Source organism: Salmo salar, chromosome 11 (assembly GCF_965601325.2).
Source record: "Salmo salar chromosome 11, fSalSal1, whole genome shotgun sequence".
Taxonomy (NCBI): Eukaryota; Metazoa; Chordata; class Actinopteri; order Salmoniformes; family Salmonidae; genus Salmo; species Salmo salar.
Genome location: NC_138301.1, coordinates 12,415,758 through 12,439,422, shown reverse-complemented (window position 1 = coordinate 12,439,422; position 23,665 = coordinate 12,415,758).

Sequence of the window (23,665 nt, the reverse complement as noted above, 5' to 3'; positions counted from 1 at the left end):
TAATCGCTGGCAAAGGTGATTCTAACATGTATTGACTCAGTGGCATGAATCCTTATGTAACTGACATATTTCTGCATTTCATTTTCAATATTTTTGCAAACATTTCTAAAAACATACTTTCTGAAGGCACTGTATCTCACCTGGTAAATTGCATGTGCCTACCTACAGGGTAAAAATAGCCATTCAACCCGTCTTGAGAAGAGAAAACAGATTATTCTGCTCCATTTTACTCCATTGTACAGGGGGGGAATTTTTTTGACCACATGTGGATATCCATTTTCTTAAAATCTCCACTTTGTGGGGCCTCTCAGTATTTCTTATATCTTAATATGTTATATTATGAATAAATCTATGCTACTAATAACATTTTTTTCCTTGACCTTTGTGGTTCCTATGCTCAGAATACTGCCCTTGCATGTAGCAGACAGACTTGCACATCGGCTCTTGCACGTTAATGCTTACAAGGGGTTACACCCTTTGCCCATTCAAGTAGTAATTAGATGCAAACTGTTCTTCTAAAGTAGACCAGTTTCTATTTAAATTCTGTGTCCATCCCCAGCTCAGTCCTTGACCCTAACCAGAATCTAAATATAAGCCAAAGGATCATTCACAATCTGGCAATGTGTCACCATTGGATTGAGTGGAACTTTAACCAGTGATACAGTATATGGACATTGCTCAATGTGTTTGTGTGGGTTTTAATCACTATGTTGACTTGGTATCATTCTACAGACATTCACAGAAGAAGCAAATAGATAGTAAACAACTCAATTAGGCAGCTATCAAAGCGAGGTAGTATATCCACTGTAAATGGACTGGCTGTCATACCCCCATGCCCCCACTAACACCCCAGTATCAGTTCACCAAGTCTCAGAGTGAATTCTAGAACTGCAACAGGGGCTCAGCTCAGACACAGCTCATTTAATCCTCCATGTTGCACAGAGCATGACTGTTGTTCTCATACATGCACCGGCCCACACTACAACAACTCAGCATGCTCCAACCTACGTCATTCATGAGCAATTCAGGGCGGATTGCAGTCAGCTCACTTGGTCCTTCCACAAAGCCTCTGGAATAATGTGAACAGAGGTGCATGAAAATCATCCCTCATGGAGGCTTTGTAGATGTCTCAAGCATATCCCCATCAGTGGCCCTCTTATACTGTAGCAAGCATTTCATTTCTGCTTTCGACACAGTGACACTCCAATCTTTCCTCTGTAATTACACATTATTAATGTTATGTAATTTATATCAGGGCAAGGAGAACCTTGCATTCAGCGTCACAATTATTAACATTAGTTGGAGACGCTTGTTCCTATGGCTTTGATGAAAAAGACCATGCCTAATTCTGGTCCAATTAGGGCTGCTGTAATCTCAATGCCTGGGTGTACAGGACAACTGTCATCATAGGGACTTGGTTCCTGGCTCTGGTTCTGTAGACATATAGGGAAGAAGTTGATTCTTTATTACAACCTGTTGTATTTACATAAACAATTAACCAGCTGTTATATGATTGTTATTGGATACTTAAGTTTACAATGGAGGTGGTCAGAGTATTTCAGTAGAGAAGAATGATCCATAAACTCAGATGGGTTACAAAAGGGATCTTCGTCGGTCCCCATATGAGAACTGTTTTTGGTTCCAGGTAGAACCCATTTTAGGTTTCATGTAGAACCCTCAGAGGAAAGGGTTCTACACAGAACCCAAAAGGATTATACCTGGAACCAAAAAGGTTTCTTCAAAGGTTTCTCCTATGGGGACAGCCAAATAACCTTTTTAGGTTGGGGTGGCAGGTAGCCTAGTGGTTAGAGCATTGGGCCAGTAACTGAAAGCTTGCTAGATCAAATCCCTGAGCTGACAAGGTAAAACTCTGTTGTTCTGCCCCTGAACAAGAGAGTTAACCCACTGGTCCTAGTCTGTCATTGTAGAATTTGTTCTTAACTGACTTGCCTAGTTAAATAAAGGTAAAATAATATAAATAAAAATACAGTAGCACCTTTTTTTCTAAGAGTGAAGGAACGACTATGTCCTAAATATGGAGAAGTCTTCGGAATATTACAAAAAATGGCTGGCAATTTAGTTTTGGAAAGATTGTGGGAGCTAATATACTCCTGTGTGACAGATGATATTTTGGTGATGTCATTCCCTGAGTAATAGTCTAGTGGCCCACTTGGCTTTGTGTCTTATTGTAAGGTAACTGAGGCTTTTTCAGTGTCTAGAATTGGGTCACTTTTATACCACAAGGAAATAGGCAACAAAGCAACAGGGCTTCTCTGTAGGAGATGGAAAGTCAATGTGTAAATAGCATACCGCTATATACAATATACAATTAATTGGAATGTTGCCATCTATTTACAAAAAATTCTAATTTAATGTTAAAATATTTACATTTCTCAAATGTGAATTCTGCGAACTCTTGTATTTCCAAAATCAAGTATAAACTCCCTCCTTCCGGGACACACTGAACTGCAACCATCGAATTCTGGTTTACAGTAAGTGCCCCTTCACCCCCCTCATTGCCAAAATCTGTCAATCACATGTTACTGATGTTGAGTGTGCAGGCACACTCCTTCCTTGAGGGGAAATATTTTACCTTTGACTTGGCATTGTAGTGACACTGTAAATCCAAAGATTTGAGGGGATATCTTTTACCTTTGACTTGGCATTGTAGTGACACTGTAAATCCAAAGATTTGAGGGGAAATCCTTTACCTTTGACTTGGCATTGTAGTGACACTGTTAATCCAATGAGTGACGTTTCTTCCACATTGACAACTAATGTGTGCAGGAAATATTTTGCACCTGTGTTGGATGATTGGAATACAGCCTACTGGAATTAACATCATTGCAAACCTGCTAATTTCGGCATCACAAATGTACACAGGTTGTTAGTGTCTAACAAAACCACGAAAACCTGATATTCATTATAAAAAATATTGAAGAAATAAATAATTTACATTACGTTTTTTACATTAAGTGCAGCAGAAATGTAATACTTAACCAGGGACACAATTGGAACACTAAAATACATTGTGAACTGGATATTGATAGTAGCTTTAGATGGATATTGCATTTTTTCTCTCTCTTTTAAATGTCTGAGAATAACATGATAGCCCATCCCATAATGGCTGCACGTAGACTCTTTGAGATTTGCTCTTTGATATAGACCACCGTCTATAGACGATCCCATAGCAAGGCAAATGTGGCAATATTGGTCCATTTTTACTGTTAGGTAATATTAGTCACATGAGTACTTATCTATTGATCCAACCACACCAAGGGCCATACACAATCTAGACTACTGCTTGGGTTCCCAGAGTTGGACTAATACAGCATTTGGGTCTTGCTGTGAAAGTATGTTCCAAATTAAATGTTTACATGTTTCTAGATGTGAGGTGTCATGTTGCATGATTATTTTATTTTTTTGTAAACCCATCATTTCCCAACCTTTTTTTTTTAATGCGTTCTGGCTGGAGCCTACGTTTCAGTTAATGTCTTTGTCACACAATCATAAAATCAAGGGTGCCATACATTAATTTAGTCTCGATATCACTGTAAGTCACTCTGGATGTAAAAGTTTGCTAACTAAAACCTAGAGAGGTTTAACAAACAGAGATAAATACAAATCTCTTTGTGGTGCCAATTTGCTATCAGATATTGAATGTTACCAGTGGTGTAAAGTACTTCAAATTACTACTTAAGTAGTTTTTGGGGGTATCTGTACTTTACTTCACTATTTATATTTTTGGAAACTTTTACTCTTACCTCACTACATTCCTAAAGAAAATAATGTACTTTTTACTCCATACATTTTCTCTGACACCCAAAAGTACTCGTTACATTTTGATGGGAAAATTGTCCAGTTCACACACTTATCAACAGAACGTCCCTGGTCATCCCCACTGCCTCTGATCTGGTGGACTCACTAAACACAAATGCTTCATTTGTAAATTATGTCTGAGTGTTGGAGTATGCCACTGGCTATCTGTCAATAAAAGTAAACAAGAAAATTGTGCCGTCTGGTTTGCTTTATATAAGGAATTTGAGATAGTTTATACTTTTACTTTTGATACTTAAGTATATTTGAGCAATTCCATTTACTTTTGATACTTAAGTATATTTAAAACCAAATAATTTTAGACTTTTACTCAAATAGGATTTTACTGTGTGACTCACTTTTACTTGAGTCATTTTCTATTAAGGTGTCTTTACTTTTACTCAAGTATGACAATTTAGTATTTTTTCCACCACTGCATATTACAACAGTAAAAATATACAATTTCGGAATCTTCGCTTTCTCATTTAAGAAAGACAACCAAATGGAAGGAAACAGCAAGAGACCTGAAAACCTCAAATGAGGAGGAAGGCAGCTGGATCGAGACTGACAGGCGCTACTCCATGAGCAACCAGATGTAGAAACATAATATCTCCTCAGAGTCCATTTTTCTGACTGACAGACAAGTTCAGCCAGGTTGATGTTTTCCTGTTTGAAGCAATACTTCATGCGTATAGCAGGGCATGCACCCAACAAATAAGAAGATGCTGTCATGATGTACAGTATGTTGAAGAGTAAACACACAATAGATTTAGACATGCGAGACAACATTAAAGACAGAAGGGTACATGGGCTCATTCAATGAACTGGAAACTGCTTTTCATGGAATCCAGAGGTCTTTAGGGAGAACTAAACCACAGATGTATACGTGGGATACTAGAAGTTACAATTACGTCCATGCTTTTTCGAAAGCTGTAGATTTTAGTGTATGATTTGGCTGGATGTTTGTATTTTCCCTCAAGTATATTTTCCCCAGTATTTTCTGTTGGATCCATACTTACTTTAGAAAAGTTTGTGGTCACACACTCATTCTTAAAAACATAGGTGCTGGGCTAATAGAGAGTACTAGTATAGAACAAGAAGGCCCTCAGACTGTTAAAGCTCCCTATTCACCACTTTATTGACAGCGTTTCGATCCGAAACGGATCTTCGTCAGGTCAAACACACTGAGTGTTTACATCCCGAAATATACACATTTCACCTCATATGACCATTGCGGACATGATGCATGGTGGGTGCAAAAAACATTTGCATATCTCTGATAATTAAATAACAATGAGATGGGTGTATGTAATGGTTCCAGAACAAAATGACCAAGTGGGTAACCTGGAAGGCAAGACAAATCAAAGTAAAGTAACATTCAGGTAAGAAATGGTCAGATATCAAACTCTTGGTTCAGACCTCTAGGGGGCATGGTACACAAATTGTAAATCCAATACAATTATCTTCTCAATAATAGATAATCAGTATCTCCGACCTCCTAGGAGTCTTAACATGTTCGATGCCAATGTATCTAAAAGTGCTAATGTTGTGACGAGCCTCCATGAAATGCGCAGCCAAAGGGTTTCTCTGATCAAAGGTCCTGATGTTACTCCTGTGTTCTGCTATCCTTGTTTTCAGAGTTAATTTTGTTTTTCCTACATAGCATAGACCACAAATACACTTGATCAGGTATATCACATTGTTTTGTGGAACATGTAATGATGCCCTTAATCTTAATGGCCTTGCCCGTAATAGGGTGATTGAACATTGTGCATTTGTTCGTGAAGTTACATTGGGTGCATCCGCCACATCTGTAGTCACCGTCCGGGACAATGTCTAGAAAGGTACTGCGTGGCACTGGTGGAAGATCAGACCTCACCACCATTTGACTGATGTTGGGGGTGCGTCTGAAGACTACTAAGACTCCTTCTGTAAATATATTTTCCAGTTGTGGATCAGTGCTCAGGTTGTGCCAGTGTTTTTTAATGGCGTGGTGCAAACTGTTTACCATGTAGGGAGTACTAAAGGAAGCATTGAATGCGTTGGTCAGGCAGGGCGGGCAGGTTTGGGCGTGAGGCTGTCATGTTAGGTCGTATTTTTATAACATTCCCATGTGTCACGCAGCCAATCCTCTGGGTAACCCCACTGTCTGAAAGGCTCATCCAGATGGTCGGTTTGTTTGACATAGTCACTCTGTGTACCTACGTATGCAACTGTATTGGCTTCCTCCCAGACAGACCTGTGTGATGAGACACTTACTAAAGTGACTCAATGAAATGTTTTCATATTCATAGAACATATTGAACGTTAATGTACTCTTAAATTCAAACTGTAGGTCTTTTTGGAGGAGGAAATAATGCTGCTGAAAACTCATGTCTAATATCACACCTTAGACTTGCCCCAAAGCATTAAAAAATAGTTTTTGGAAATCTGAGATGTTAGAAGATGTAAATTGATGTGTTTATTAGTCACTCTTTCTTCCTATCCTTAAAATATGTCTGCACGTATTGATCTTCCGCTAACCTTGAGTTTTATTATGTGGAAAAGATATTGTCGTCACCTGGCAATACAAACCTAATTTCTCCATGGAATTGCGTTTAACAAGAGGAAATTGGAGACAAATGGTAAGGTCCATACAAAGAAACATTATATTTGATAGAGTTAGAGAGATGATATTGAGTTACTGAATGCTACTCTTAAAATTGCAATAACACTCAGGAAATTCATACTTTATGCAAAGCAAAGTTGGCTCCCACAGGTTTTGATTGTGCCTCGAAGTGAAGTCAAATATTTCTCATTATCACCTTTTGTGGAATAAATGAATAACAACCATAAATCTCAATATTGACTTTTTTTTGTCATTCCCTCTTGTATTGTTTGTTGTCATTTAGAGGGTGAAAGATGAACCACTTGGGAAGTGTAAACATGATTCGTCAACAGAAAAATGCTAATGACAGGAAACAATTGCATACAGTTAACTTTTCCCTCACTGGAGATCACTGATGATAACACTGTTACACCATTCCCCTTACTTTTTCGCATTGTCATGTTTTAAGACTAATAGACTGCGGTGGCACAAACATTACAGTATCTCCATTGTCTTTGCACTGTGAAAAGTAATTCACCCATTAAAGTGTCTGAGTGTCGCCACATTAAGTAATGTCTGTTGGTTTTTGCTGTAATTCTTTGCTCAGTAGATTAATTGAACGTTTGAAAGAATTCCTGCTCAGCTGGTGCCGGATGTTATTGCTGTTTGTTGTAGAAACATACAGACATCCGAGGCTCAGTGACTGCTTCCCTTTAGGATATATGCAGTACAACCTCTGACTGGCCCAGACCCCAGAAGTGTCACTGAAACTCACCTACACTCATTTAATCAGCTATTTAGCCCAGTGAAAACTCATGCATATTTAACTTACTGTAAACAGGGTGTCGTGGTCTTTAAACATAACAGCATCATAGAGATACACCAGCTTTTTTTTTATAGAGGATCAATGACAGTTCTGTCTTGTTTTATATTGACTCAGGTTTTATAGTCTGGCCCCCCTGTAGAGGTACCTATCATCTCAAGCTTATCTATTTATTTCTCTCTCTCTCTCTCTCTCTCTCTCTTGGAATGATGCTTCTTTTGGTCTGTCAGAATGTGTCTCTGGAGTTCTGGCACACTGGGTGTATCAGGAGTTCGCGTCTCATTACTGATAGAGGATGAAAGCAAACACATGCATCAGAACAGCTGTTAATTGCTTAAAAGTAGGCAAACAAGGATATATATTAGAAGAAGTAGCAGGTAGCAGTGCCCCCCAAAATCTCCATCATATTGACTGTCAGCGGCTCATGCAAATTCTGCACTCCTTAGCTGCAGAATTCAACGTTGTTTTTCTTAGTGTTTGTTTTCAGGTCTCCTGCCTAGGATACAGTTAACAACATTATGATAAACCTTTCCCTTTTAAAGTGGTCAAGCTTTCTTACCTGACAGATATTGAGAAGTGGTACATGGTGTGAGCTACACAAACGTTTCAAACAGAGTGTGGACATCTGAAGTGTTATACTGATTGAATGTACAGTATCTAAAATAGGACAATTTTCAAGTATTATTTGTTGACCGACGGGGGAGAACACATCTGAACAAATTGGACTTGACATTGACTTGTTTTTGTTGTAAAAATATTGTCAAGCTGCATGAATACAGAACAAAATACACCCTGATGGCAGGCATACAGTGTCTGAAACTATGAAGTGCTGGGTCAATCAAATGGCTTATTTGGTCTGACTCATTGGCAGCAAGTTGTGACGCTGATATGCATGAATATCAGTTGATTAATATTCATAACTATCTGGAGTTTGGCTACGAACCACACTGTTATTTTCTGCAGTCAGGACACTTCCAGCAAGGCCCAGGGACTCACCATGGGACACGATCACATCTTATGCATTCGTTTTGACTTTGATCACACAGTGCAACATTTCTTCCATTTTAACTATCCAACAGGAAAAATGTGCGTTGTCTTTCAAAGTATTTACTTATACAGTGGGGAGAACAAGTATTTGATACACTGCCGATTTTGCAGGTTTTCCTAGCATGTAGAGGTCTGCAATTTTTATCATAGGTACACTTCAATTGTGAGAGACGGAATCTAAAACAAAAATCCAGAAAATCACATTCTATGATTTTTAAGTAATTCATTTGCATTTTATTGCATGACATAAGTATTTGATCACCTACCAACCAGTAAGAATTCCGGCTCTCACAGACCCTGTTAGTTTTTCTTTTAAGAAGCCCTCCTGTTCTCCACTCATTACCTGTATTAACTGCACCTGTTTGAACTCGTTACCTGTATAAAAGACACCTGTCCACACACTCAATCAAACAGACTCCAACCTCTCCACAATGGCCAAGACCAGAGAGCTGTGTAAGGACATCAGGGATAAAATTGTAGACCTGCACAAGGCTGGGATGGGCTACAGGACAATAGGCAAGCAGCTTGGTGAGAAGGCTACAACTGCTGGCGCAATTATTAGAAAATGGAAGAAGTTCAAGATGACGGTCAATCACCCTCGGTCTGGGGCTCCATGCAAGATCTCACCTCGTGGGGCATCAATGATCATGAGGAAGGTGAGGGATCAGCCCAGAACTACACGGCAGGACCTGGTCAATGACCTGAAGAGAGCTGGGACCACAGTCTCAAAGAAAACCATTAGTAACACACTACGCTGTCATGGATTAAAATCCTGCAGCGCACGCATGGTCCCCCTGCTCAAGCCAGCGCATGTCCAGGCCCGTCTGAAGTTTGCCAATGACCATCTGGATGATCCAGAGGAGGAATGGGAGAAGGTCATGTGGTCTGATGAGACAAAAATAGAGCTTTCTGGTCTAAACTCCACTCGCCGTGTTTGGAGGAAGAAGAAGGATGAGTACAACCCGAAGAACACCATCCCAACCATGAAGCATGGAGGTGGAAACATCATTCTTTGGGGATGCTTTTCTGCAAAGGGGACAGGACGACTGCACCGTATTGAGGGGAGGATGGATGGGGAGATCTTGGCCAACAACCTCCTTCCCTCAGTAAGAGCATTGAAGATGGGTCGGGGCTGGGTCTTCCAGCATGACAACGACCCGAAACACACAGCCAGGGCAACTAAGGAGTGGCTCCGTAAGAAGCATCTCAAGGTCCTGGAGTGGCCTAGCCAGTCTCCAGACCTGAACCCAATAGAAAATCTTTGGAGGGAGCTGAAAGTCCGTATTGCCCAGCGACAGCCCCGAAACCTGAAGGATCTGGAGAAGGTCTGTATGGAGGAGTGGGCCAAAATCCCTGCTGCAGTGTGTGCAAACCTGGTCAAGAACTACAGGAAACGTATGATCTCTGTAATTGCAAACAAAGGTTTCTGTACCAAATATTTACCTCTTACATCTAGACGTTCCGCTAGCGGAACACCTGCTCCAATATCCAATGATAGGCGTGGCGCGAATTACAAATTCCTCAAAAATACAAAAACTTCAATTTTTCAAACATATGACTATTTCACAGCATTTTAAAGACAAGACTCTCCTTTATCTAATCACACTGTCCGATTTCAAAAAGGTTTTACAGCGAAAGCAAAACATTAGATTATGTCAGCCGAGTACCCTGCCAGAAATAATCAGACACCCATTTTTCAAGCTAGCATATAATGTCACAAAAACCCAGAAGACAGCTAAATGCAGCACTAACCTTTGATGATCTTCATCAGATGACACACCTAGGACATTATGTTATACAATACATGCATGTTTTGTTCAATCAAGTTCATATTTATATCAAAAAACATCTTTTTACATTAGCATGTGACGTTCAGAACTAGCATACCCCCCGCAGACTTCCGGGGAATTTACTAACAATTTACTAAATTACTCACGATAAACGTTCACAAAAAGCATAACAATTATTTTAAGAATTATAGATACAGAACTCCTCTATGCACTCGATATGTCCGATTTTAAAATAGCTTTTTGGTGAAAGCACATTTTGCAATATTCTAAGTACATAGCCCAGCCATCACGGGCTAGCTATTTAGACACCCGGCAAGTTTAGCCTTCACCAAAATCAGATTTACTATTACAAAGGTTTGATTACCTTTTGTTGTCTTCGTCAGAATGCACTCCCAGGACTGCTACTTCAATAACAAATGTTGGTTTGGTCCAAAATAATCCATCGTTATATCCGAATAGCGGCGTTTTGTTCATGCGTTCCAGAAACTATCCGAAATGGTAAATCAGGGTCCTGCGCATGGCGCATTTTGTGACAAAAAAATTCTAAATATTCCATTACCGTACTTCGAAGCATGTCAACCGCTGTTTAAAATCAATTTTTATGCAATTTATCTCGTAAAAAAGCGATAATATTCCGACCGGGAATCTCCTTTTCGGTAAACAGAGGAAAAAACACAAAGACGGGGGCGGCCAGTGCACGCGCCTAAGCCCACAATCCCTTGATCGGCCACTTGAGAAAGGCGATAATGTGTTTCAGCCTGGGGCTGGAATGACGACATTCAGGTTTTTCCCGGGTTCTGAGAGCCTATTGGAGCCGTGGGAAGTGTCACGTTACCCCAGAGATCCTTTGTAATGGAATGAGATGTCAAAGAAAGACAATAAATGGTCAGACAGCCCACTTCCTGTAAAGGAATCTCTCAGGTTTTGACCTGCCATTTGAGTTCTGTTATACTCACAGACACCATTCAAACAGTTTTAGAAACTTGGAGTGTTTTCTATCCAAAGCTAATAATTATATGCATATTCTAGTTTCTGGGCAGGAGTAATAATCAGATTAAATTGGGTACGTTTTTTATCCAGCCGTGAAAATACTGCCCCCTAGCCATAACAGGTTAAGTTCTGCTTTTCTGATGTATCAAATACTTATGTCATGCAATAAAATGCAAATTATTTACTTAAAAATCATACAATGTGATTATCTGGATTTTTGTTTTAGATTCCGTCTCTCACAGTTGAAGTGTACTATGATAAAAATTACAGACCTCTACATGCTTTGTAAGTAGGAAAACCTGCAAAATCGGCAGTGTATCAAATACTTGTTCTCCCCACTGTAGATTGATGAAATAAGAGGGCAAATTACTAAATACAAAAACAGACTACAATGAGTGAGTCTGCAAAATTTGGTTCATGTATATAAGTACACATACAGTAACTGATGCAAACAGGGACGGATTAAGAAATCATAGGCCCCGGAGGTTTGGATTTTTTAATATTTATATGACAGAAGACACTAGCTGACAATATTTTTTAATACCACACAAATTACCAAAATGAGTGGCTATTCTGACACTGACAAATTGAGAACAATAAAAATGAGCTGGTACTTGAATTCAAACAATATCCCAGGCAAATTAAGTGACACACAGATTGTACAATATTAGCAAGAAATATATGCTGTATACAGTTGAAGTCGGATGTTTAGCCAAATACATTTAAACTCAGTTTTTCACAATTCCTGACATTTAATCCTAGTAAAATTTCCCTGTCTTAGTTAGGTCAGTTATGATCACTACTTTATTTTTAGAATGTGAAATGTCAGAATAATAGTAGAGAGAATTATTTATTTCAGCTTTTATTTCTTTCATCACATTCCCAGTGGGTCAGAAGTTTACATACACTCAATTAGTATTTGGTAGCATTGCCTTTAAATTGTTTCACTTGGGTCAAACGTTTCAGGTAGCCTTCCACAAGCTTCCCACAATAAGTTGGGTGAATTGTGGCCCATTCCACCTGACAGAGCTGGTGTAACTCAGTCAGGTTTGTAGGCCTCCTTGCTCGCACACACTTTTTCAGTTCTGCCCACACATTTTCTATAGGATTGAGGTCAGGGCTTTGTGATAGCCACTCCAATACCTTGACTTTGTTGTCTTTAAGCCATTTTGCCACAACTTTGGAAGTATGCTTGGGGTCACTGTGAATTTGGAAGACCCATTTGCGACCAAGCTTTAACTTCCTGACTGATGTCTTGAGATGTTGCTTCAGTATATCCTCAAAATGTTCCATCCTCATCCTATTTTGTAACATGCACCAGTCCCTCCTGCAGCAAAGCACCCCCACAACATGATGCTGTCACCACCGTTCTTCACGGTTGGGATGGTGTTCTTCAGCTTGCAAGGCTCCCCCTTTTTCCTCCAAAAATAACTATGGTCATTATGGCCAAACAGTTCTATTTTTGTTTCATCAGACCAGAGAATATTTCTCCAAAACGTAAGATCTTTGTCCCCATGTCCAGTTGCAAACCGTAGTCTAGCCAGATGGTGGTTTTGGAGCAGTGGCTTCTTCCTTGCTGAGCGGCCTTTCAGGTTATGACGATATAGGATATCCTCCAGCATCTTCCCAAAGTCCTTTGCTGTTGTTCTGGGATTGATCTGCACTTTTCGCACAAAAGTACATTCATCTCTAGGAGACAGAACGCGTCTCCTTCCTTATATAGGATATGACAGCTGCGTGGTCCCACGGTGTTTATACTTGCGTACTATTGTTTGTACAGATGAACGTGGTACCTTCAGGCATTTGGAAATTGCTCGCAAGGATGAACCAGACTTGTGGAGGTCTTTTTTCTGAGGTCTTGGCAAATTTATTTTGATTTTCCCATGATGTCAAGCAAAGAGGCACTGAGTTTGAAGGTAGGCCTTGAAATACATCCACAGGTACACCTCCAATTGACTCAAATTATGTCAATTAGCCTATCAGAAGCTTCTAGAGCTGTGACATCATTTTCTGGAATTTTCCAAGCTGTTTAAAGGCACAGTCAACTTAGTGTATGTTAACTTCTGACCCACTGTAATTGTGATACAGTGAATTATAAGTGAAATAATCTGTCTGTAAATAATTGCTGGAAAATGTATTGTTTCATGCACAAAGTAGATGTCCTAACCGACTTGCCAAAACTATAGTTTGTTAACAAGAAATTTGTGTAGTGGTTGAAAAACACGTTTTAATGACTCCAACCTCAGTGTATGTAAACTTCCGACTTCAACTGTATATACAGTACCAGTCAAAAGTTTGGACAAACCTACTCATTTCATTTTTTTATTTTCTACTTGCTTGGGCCAAGAAACACGAGCAATGGACATTAGACTGGTGGAAATCTGTCCTTTTGTTTGATGAGTTAAAATGTGAGATTTTTAGTTGTCTTTGTGAGACGCAGGTGAACAGATGATCTCTGCATGTGTGGTTCCCACCATAAAGCATGGAGGAGGAGGTGTGGTTGTGTGAGGGTGCTTTGCTGGTGACACTGTCTGTGATTTATTTAGAATTCAAGGCACGCTTAACCAGCATGGCTACCACAGCATTCTGCAGCGATACGTCATCCCTTTCTGGTTGGCGCTTAGTGGGACTATCATTGTTTTTCAACAGGACAATGACCCAAAACACACCTTCAAGCTGTGTAAGCTTCTATTTGACCAAGGAGAGTGATGGAGTGCTGCATCAGATGATATGGCCGCCACAATCACCCAACCTCAACCCAATTGAGATAGTTTGGGATGAGTTGGACTGCAGAGTGAAGGAAAAGCAGCCAACAAGTGCTCAGCATTTGTGGGAACTCCTTCAAGACTGTTGGAATAGCATTCCTCATGAAGCTGGTTGAGAAAATGCCAAGAGTGTGCAAAGCTGTTATGAAGTCAAAGGGTGGCTACTTTCAAGAATCTCAAACATTAAATATATTTTGATTGGTGTAACGCTTTTTTGGGTACTACGACTCCATCTTACTCCTACCATCCTATAGGCAGTAACTCAAACAGGATGTTCTCGTGACTAGAAGCATTCAACGCTGGTCTGACCAATCGGAATCAACGCTTCAAGATTGTTTTGATCACGCGGACTTTGAAATGTTCCGGGCAGCCTCAGAGAATAACATCAATCTATACACTGACTCGGTGAGTGAGTTTATAAGGAAGTGCTTTGGAGATTTTGTAGCCACTGTGACTATTAAAACCTACCCTAACCAAAAACCATTGATGGATGGCGGCATTCGTGCAAAACTGAAAGCGCGAACCACCACATTTAATCATGGAAAGAGGCCCAGGCGGAATATAAACAGTGTAGTTATTCCCTCCTGACGGCAATCAAACAAGCGAAATGTCGGTATAGGGAAAAAGAGGAGTCACAATTCAGCAGCTCAGACACGAGACGTATGTGGCAGGGTCTACAGGCAATTACGGACAACAAAAAGAAAACCAGCCACATCACGTACACCGATGTATGGCTTTCAGACAAACTAAACGCCTTCTTTTCCCACTTTGAGGATAATACAGTGCCACGTCGACAGTTGCTACCAACAACTGTCGGCCCCCCCTCTCCTTTTTCGTGGCTGACGTGAGTAAGACATTAAAACGTGTTAACCCTCGCAAGGCTGCTGGCCTTGACGGCATCCCTAGCCGCGTCCTCAGAGCATGCGCGAACCAGCTGGCTGGTGTGTTTACGGACATATTCAATTGCTCCATATCCCAGTCTGCTGTCCCCACATGCTTCAAGATTGCCACCCTTGTTCCTGTATGCAAGAAGGCAAAGGTAACTGAAATAAATTATTATCGCCCTGCAGCACTCACTTCACTCATCATGAAGTGTTTTGAGAGACTAGTTAAGGATCATGTCACCTTCACCTTATCTGCCACCCTAGGCCCTCTTCAGTTTGCATACCGCCCCAATAGGTCCACAGATGATGCAATCGCCATCACACTGCACACTGCCCTATCCCATCTGGACAAGAGGAATACCTATGTAAGAATGCTGTTCATTGACTACAGCCAGGCATTCAACACCATAGCACCCTCCAAGCTCATCATTAACCTGGAGGCCCTGGGTCTCAACCCCGCCCTGTGCAATTGGGTTCTGGACTTTCTGAAAGGCCGCCCCCAGGTGGTGAAGGTAGGAAACAACATCTCCACTTTGCTGACCTTCAGCACTGGGGCCCAACAAGGGTGCATTCTCAGCCCCCTCCTGTACTCCCTGTTCACCCATGACTGCGTGGCCATGCACGCCTCCAACTCAATCATCAAGTTTGCAGATGACACAACAGTAGTGGGCTTGATTAGCAACAAAGATTAGACAGCATACAGGGAGGAGTTGAGGGCACTGTTTTCCTGAAACAAAGGAGATGATCGTGGACTTCAGGAAACAGCAGAGGGAGCACCCCCTATCCACATCAAAGGGACAGTAGTGGAGAAGGTGGAATGTTTTAAGTTCCTTGGCGTACACATCACAGTCAAACTGAAATGGTTCACCCACACAGACAGTGTGGTGAAGAAGGCGCAAAGGGCCTCTTCAACCTCAGGAGACTGAAGAAATTTGGCTTGTTACCTAAAACCCTGGCATACTTTTGCAGATGCACAATTGAGAGCATCCTGTTGGGCTGTATCACTGCCTGGTACGGCAACTGCACCGCCCTCAACCGCAAGGCTCTCCAGAGGGTGGTGCAGTCTGCACAATGCATCACTGGGGGCAAACTACCTTCCTTTCAGAACACCTACTGCACCCAATGACACAGGAAGGCCAAAAAGATCATCAAGGACAACAACCACCCGAGCCAATGCCTGTTCAAACCGCTACCATTGAGGTCAGTACAGGTGCATCAAAGCTGGGACCAAGAGACTGAAAAACAGCTTCTATCTCAAGGCTATCAGTCTGCTTAACAGCAATCACTATCTCAGAGAGGCTGCTGCCTACATAGAGACTCACTGGTCACTTTAAGCAATGCCACTTTAATAATGTTTACATATCTTACATTACTCATCTCATATGTATATACTGTATCTTATACCATCTATTGCATCTTGCCTATGACGCTCGGCCATCGCTCATCCATATATCTATATGTACATATTCTTATTCCATCCCTTTAGATTTGTGTGTATTAGGTAGTTGTTGGGGAATTGTTAGATTACTTGTTAGATATTACTGCACTGTCATAACTACAAGCACAAGCATTTCACTTCACTCACATTAACATCTGGTAATCATGTGTATGTGACCGATTTGATTTGATTTGACATGATTGCAAATGTGTTATTTCATAGTGTTGTCGTGTCTTTGGCTATGCCGGATTAAGTGATATGACATGCTAACCTATAAAATGATTTCTCTGTAATTAATATTACCTGATTAAGCTAATCATGTAAATGTAATTAACTAGAAAGTCGGGGCACCACGGAAGAACGTTTATAGAGCCGTTATCTTCCGAATTAACTCTTAAAATACTTAGTAATATTTTACATCGATAGCAGTCAATATTAACCCTTGTCTTATTTTCAGTCTCATAATGAAAGTTGTAAATTCTTGGTTATCTTCACGAACCCTGGCTAACAAGTTGAATCAGCAATACAAAATTGGGTTTAATTATTTATTTACTAAATACCTAAACTAATCACACAGAATTACAAATACACAGAATACAAATGATGTCATACAGAAAACATCCCTGGTAGACGGAACCTGTATGATGGCTGGTTACACAAAGGAAAGGGGGTTGGGCTTGAATGAAAGAGCGGGAAGATTTAGGAACAAAGAAACAGCAGCTATGCTATCGTAAATACATTATCTTATGCATTCTAAATTACCGCCCATTTGGAAAAGGAAAATGCAATAAATATTTACTCTGAACTGCGCTTCGGTAGATTGGTCGTAGATGCTGGCCGGGTTGGCCAACAGATCTTCCGGTCCTTGGAAGAATGTCTCTGGTGGTAAATTGGATACGTGGTGGTATCTTCGTCTGTCTGTTAGACTGGATCCGTCGTCCGTCCTTTCCTAGCCCCCGTCTACAGCGGCCGCTGCTAACTCAACGGCTAGGAAGTATCACTTCTGTAGTGAATAAGCTCAAAGTTCATACCATTCGCCATCAAAGCTCACACCGAGGTTGGCTTAGTTCTGTTCTTGACATGTGTGTCCTTCTAACGTAGAGGCTGCAGACCTTACGTACTGGAACCACCTGGTTATCTTTTCGTCAAAGGCTTATATAGTGGAGAGGGGGAGGGATGTGTTTCATCGTTTATAACCCCTGTCTCTTCACAGGGGTGGGCCACTGATCAAGCAGGGCACTTTCCTTATGAAAACCCAATTCTCTCATTTGGAAGCTAAAATTACATTTAATCTCCTAACAAACAATTCCAATATCAAACATTTCAATTGCATATCAATTCAATGTGACTCTGATAACTAGAGGGTGTATACTTTCTCAGGTACAGTTTATGTCGTCCTGTCATCAATCATAATGTCCCAGATAACAACGAACTGACATCCATACTCATTACGTTATCAAGCATATTTCCAACTGGTTTTATTACCAAAATATGGTTCCTTTCCCCATTTGTTTGATGTTCCCAGACTCTCTATATTTAACAGGACAGCAGTCCTTCAGTAGGGTCAGTAAGAGAGGGGAAGGGAGAAAGGTATTTATGGGGGGGGGTCATAAACCTTACCCACAGGCCAACATCATGACAGTGTTGATGTCTTCACTATTATTCTACAATGTAGAAAATATCAAATATAAAGAAAAACCCTTGAATGAGTAATGTAAGTGTGTCCAAACTTTTGACTGGTTCTGTATATATATATATATATATATATATATATACACTACCGTTCAAAGTTTGGGGTCATTTAGAATTGTCCTTGTTTTTTTAATGAAAAGCAATTTTTTTGTCCATTAAAATAACATCAAACTGGTCAAAAATACAGTGTAGACATTGTTAATGTTGTAAATGACTATTGTAGCTGGAAACGGCAGATTTTTTTATAAAATATCTACATAGGCGTACAGAGGCCAATTATCAGCAACCATCACTCCTGTGTTCCAATGGCACGTTGTGTTAGCCAATCCAAGTGTATCATTTTAAAAGGCTAATTGATCATAAGACAACCCTTTTGAAATGTTGTTAGCACAGCTGAAAACTGTGTTCTGAATAAATAAGCAACAAAACTGTCCTTCTTTAGACTAGTTGAGTATCTGGAGCATCAGCATTTGTGGGTTCGATTACGGGCTCAAAATGGCCAGAAACAAAGACCTTTCTTCTGAAACTCGTCAGTCTATTCTTGTTCTGAGAAATGAAGGCTATTCCATGCGAGAAATTGGCAAGAAACTGAAGATCTCGTACTACTCCCTTCACAGAACAGCGCAAACTGGCTCTAACCAGAATAGAAAGAGGAGTGGGAGACCCCGGTGCACAACTGAGCAAGAGGCAAGTACATTAGAGTGTCTAGTTTGAGAAACAGATGCCTCACAAGTCCTCAACTGGCAGCTTCATTAAAAGTACCCGCAAAACACAAGTCTCAACGTCAACAGTGAAGAGGCGACTCCGGGATGATGGCGTTCTAGGCAGAGTTGCAAAAAAAAAGCCGTATCTCTGTACAATGTCTTTGTTCTTTTGCCCATCTTAAACTTTTCTTTTTATGAAGCACACACATACTACGTGAATGTTTTTAAATGTATGTAAATTGTGAAGGCTTTGGCCTGTAATGTATTTTTTGTTTTAGGTCAGACACCAGTAAGACTAGCTGTCGCAATTAGCGTCGGCTAATGGGGATCTAATGAATCAAAAAACCTTTATGTGCTTCTGATAAAACTTAATCCACAGTTTGTTTTTTGAAACTATTGATCCTCTGTGGCTAAATTATGCTCTTTGGTGTCTGTTGATCACTGAGAGCGGGCTCCTGTGGTTGACGCCTCTGGGGCCCTACGCCCCTGGAGCCTGTAGTAAAATATCACAAATGCATTAGACTTGAATGACGTGCAATCAGATCCACTTTGATTCCACGATCACACATTATTAACATATTCTAATCATCCAAAATGCACTGGAAAGTTAAAATGCACAATATGAAAATCGGATTTATAAAGGGTGGTTGTAATGATCCAATAGCATCTTATTTTTGCTGGCAGTGAAATGGCAAAAGTCACAGTATAGAACAATACATATTAGACCCTGTTCTGCCAAATTGAATGTTTGGCACCATGCTTAGCAACAGAGTGGGGACACTAGAGTTATTTAGTAGGCAGGCAGCCATGACTTAGCCAGCCCTCAGAGACTCATACAGGTGGAACATCTCTGCGACTCTCCAAAGAGCCTCTCGCCCTCTGCTCTCCAGGATAGTGTTACCTGGTTACTTATATACTGTAGATGAATTCCCTGACCTGAAGGGCTGACTCACACTCTGTTCCCACTTAATAAAGTATTAATTGCCAGCTCATATTTGATCCATACTTCGCGCAACCAATTTTGTTCCTCACATTTTTATTATGTCAATGGTTACTTACTTTACACCCCCCCTCCCTCTCTCTCTCTCTCTCTCACACACACACGCACACGCACATGCACACAAACACAAACACAGACACACACAGGGCCTTAGGCCTAAATCACATAAGTGTCCACTTAGCCGAACCCCAAAAAATGTATTTGGGGTCTCAACTTAGGGTTGAGAGATAGAATAGTAGAATGCACAAGTAGTTTCGAAATTTGGTTGTGCATCAACCGTTTTCCTCTTGTTATGTCAGTCACCGACAGTGAGTTTAGCCGAAGTGAGTTTAGCCGAAGGTGTCATTGTACGCTGAGGATTCATGTTTTCTTTAAATCCGCAATTTGGATCCCTGCACAGCCTCATAAAGGATCTAGATAAGTGTTTTAACCTCTCTGGATTACAAACAAATGATAAGTGCACCATATTATGTGTTGAATCACAAAAAAATACAACTTTTACATTACCGTGTAGTTTACCAATAAAATGGTCTGACAATGAAGTGGACATACTTGATATTCATGTCCTGAAAGAAAAAAATGATCTCAATACAATACATTTTAATAGAAAGTTAGCAAAAATAGATAATATCTTGCTATCATGGAAAGGAAATACCTGTCTACTTGTGGAAAAAATCAGTCATATCCCAGTTTACCTATTTACTTATGGTCCTGCCTACACCCAACATCTTGTTTTTTTAAAATTATTATATGAGCAAGAAATATTCCACTTTATTTGGAAAGGCAGGCCAGATCAAATTAAACGGGCCTATTTATATAATAAATATGAATTCGGCGAGCAGAAATTACTAAATATTAAAGCATTGGACCTCTAACTAAAGGCTTCTGTCATACAAAAGCTGTACTTAAATCCGAACTGGTTCTCTAGCAGATTAACAATGCTAATCTGGGGATTTTAACAAGGCTAATCTGAAAACAAGGCTCCCAAAATTCTATCAGCATATCTATTGTGCTTCCAGGGCTGGCAAAACCCTGGATCATTGTTATTCTAACTTCTGCGACGCATACAAGGCCCTCCCCCGCCCTCCCTTCGGAAAAGCTGACCACGACTCCATTTTGTTGCTCCCAGCCTATAGACAGAAACTAAAACAGGAAGCAGGTCATAAAAATATATGAATGAGTGATGCCCGAACAGCATAGGCAAGATGCAGTAGATGGTATAGAGTACAGTATATACATATGAGATGAGTAATGTAGGGTATGAAAACATTATATGAAGTGGCATTGTTTAAAGTGGCTAGTGATACATTACATCAAGATGGAAAGATGCAGTAGATGGTATAGAGTACAGTATATACATATGAGATGAGTAATGTAGAGTATGAAAACATTATATAAAGTGGCATTGTTTAAAGTGGCTAGTGATACATTACATCAAGATGGCAAGATGCAGTAGATGGTAGAGAGTACAATATATACGTATGAAAACATTATATAAATGTGACACCCTAGACCCACTCCAATTTGCTTACCGCCCCAATAGGTCCACAGACGACGCAATTGCCATCAAACTGCACACTGCCCTAACCCATCTGGACAAGAGGAATACCTATGTAAGAATGCTGTTCATCGATTACAGCTCAGCATTTAACATCATAGTACCCTCCAAACTCGTCATTAAGCTCGAGACCCTGGGTCTCGACCCCGCCCTGTGCAACTGGGTCCTGGACTTTCTAACGGGCCGCCCCCATGTGGTGAGGGTAGGTAACAACATCTCCACCCCGCTGATCCTCAACACTGGGTCCCCACAAGGGTGTGTTCTCAGCCCTCTCCTGTACTCCCTGTTCACCCACGACTGCGTGGCCATGCACGCCTCCAACTCAATCATCAAGTTTGCAGACTACACCACAGTGGTAGGCTTGATTACCAACAACGACAAGACGGCCTACAGGGAGGAGGTGAGGGCCCTCGGAGTGTGGTGTCAGGAAAATAACCTCACACTCAATGTCAACAAAACGAAGGAGATGATCGTGGACTTCAGGAAACAGCAGAGGGAGCAGCCCCCTATCTACATTGATGGGACAGTAGTGGAGAGGGTGGAAAGTTCCTCGGCGTACACATCACGGACAAACTGAAATGTTCCACCCACACAGACAGCGTGGTGAAGAAGGCGCAGCAGCGCCTCTTCAACCTCAGGAGGCTGAAGAAATGCGGCTTGTCACCAAAAACACTCACAAACCTTTAGAGATGCACAATCGAGAGCATCCTGTCGGGCTGTATTACCGCCTGGTACGGCAGCTGCTCCGCCCATAACCGTAAGGCTCTCCAGAGGGTAGTGAGGTCTGCAAAACGCATCACCGGGTGCAAACTACCTGCCCTCCAGGACACCTACACCACCCAATGTCACAGGAAGGCCAAAAAGATCATCAAGGACAACAACCACCCGAGCCACATCCAGAAGGCGAGGTCAGTACAGGTGCATCAAAGCGGGGACAGAGAGACTGAAAAACAGCTTCTATCTCAAGGCCATCAGACTGTTAAACAGCCATCACTAACATTGAGTGGCTTCTGCCAACAAAATACTGACTCAACTCTAGCCACTTTAATCATGGAAAAATTGATGTAATCAATTTATCACTAGCCACTTTATATAATGCTTACATACTCTACATTACTCATCTCATATGTATATACTGTACGCTATACCATCTACTGCATCTTGACATCTTGATGTAATTAAATGTATCACTAGCACTTTAAACAATGCCACTTTATATAATGTTTTCATACCCTACATTACTCATCTCATATGTATATACTGTACTCTATACCATCTACTGCATCTTGATGTAATGTATCACTAGCCACTTTAAACAATGCCACTTTATATAATGTTTTCATACACTACATTACTCATCTCATATGTATATACTGTACTCTATACCATCTACTGCATCTTGCCTATGCCGTTCGGGCATCACTCATTCCTATATTTTTATGTACATATTCGTATTCATTCCTTTACACTTGTGTGTATAAGGTAGTTGTTGTGAAATTGTTAGGTTATATTACTTGTTAGATATTACTGCATGGTCGGAACTAGAAGCACAAGCATTTCGCTACACTCACATTAACATCTGCTAACCATGTGTATGTGACAAATACATTTGATTTGATTTGATTTGAAATGACAGATAACTGATTGCAGCATTACTTCACAAATGGAGGAGGCAAGTGGAAGGGGGAGAAGGTAATGAATTCGTCTGTCGACCCTGCATTAAAGACTAAAATTGGATAAAGAAAATTGGGATAAATAGAAAAAGTATACTAGTTTCATTTATGGCCCCAAAATTTGACAGCTGCGCCGTACAGGAAGGAAAATAATTGGGAAGATATTTTCGATTCCATGGCACATGATTTATGAACTGATATACAAAACAATGCCTGATTCAAAACTTAGAGTTTTCCAATTTAAATGATTATACAATATTATTTCAACCAATAGAATATTATATATATGGGGGATACAACCATCCCAGTTCTGTAGATTTTGCTGCGAAGAAACAGAATAATTTGATCACTTTTTTTGGTACTGCCCTTATGTAGCTTGTTTTTGGTCGCAGGTTCAGGAATGGCTGAATAATTTACCTGGCTGAATAATATAACATTTACCTGTAGCTAACTGCAAATTATACTGCTGGGTGACTTGAAAAGTCATATTCAATTGATCAATAATATAATGATACTCTTAGCAAAAATGTTTTTTTTTATGTAATTTACAATCTGTAGAAACTATGAGAATAGAAAGGTCCAGAACTTTTGTGAAACATCACAGCACAGAACTGTATGTATAAGCTGGAAGTAGAATATATATATAGATATTACCCCCAAACATATACAGTATGGGGGATTGGAAATTATGCAGACAATTACCTTGATAGAAGTCATAATATATCTGCAATATTAAAGTTGATAAATAAAAGTTAGACTAGCCAGCTACCTAAACTAGTAATCATGGCGGAATTACCAACCGGGCATGAAGGGCATGTGCCCAGGGGCCCTAACCTGCAGAGGCCCCCCATTGATTTTGTTAATCACTCTCACTCAGATATCGTATTAACATGGCATA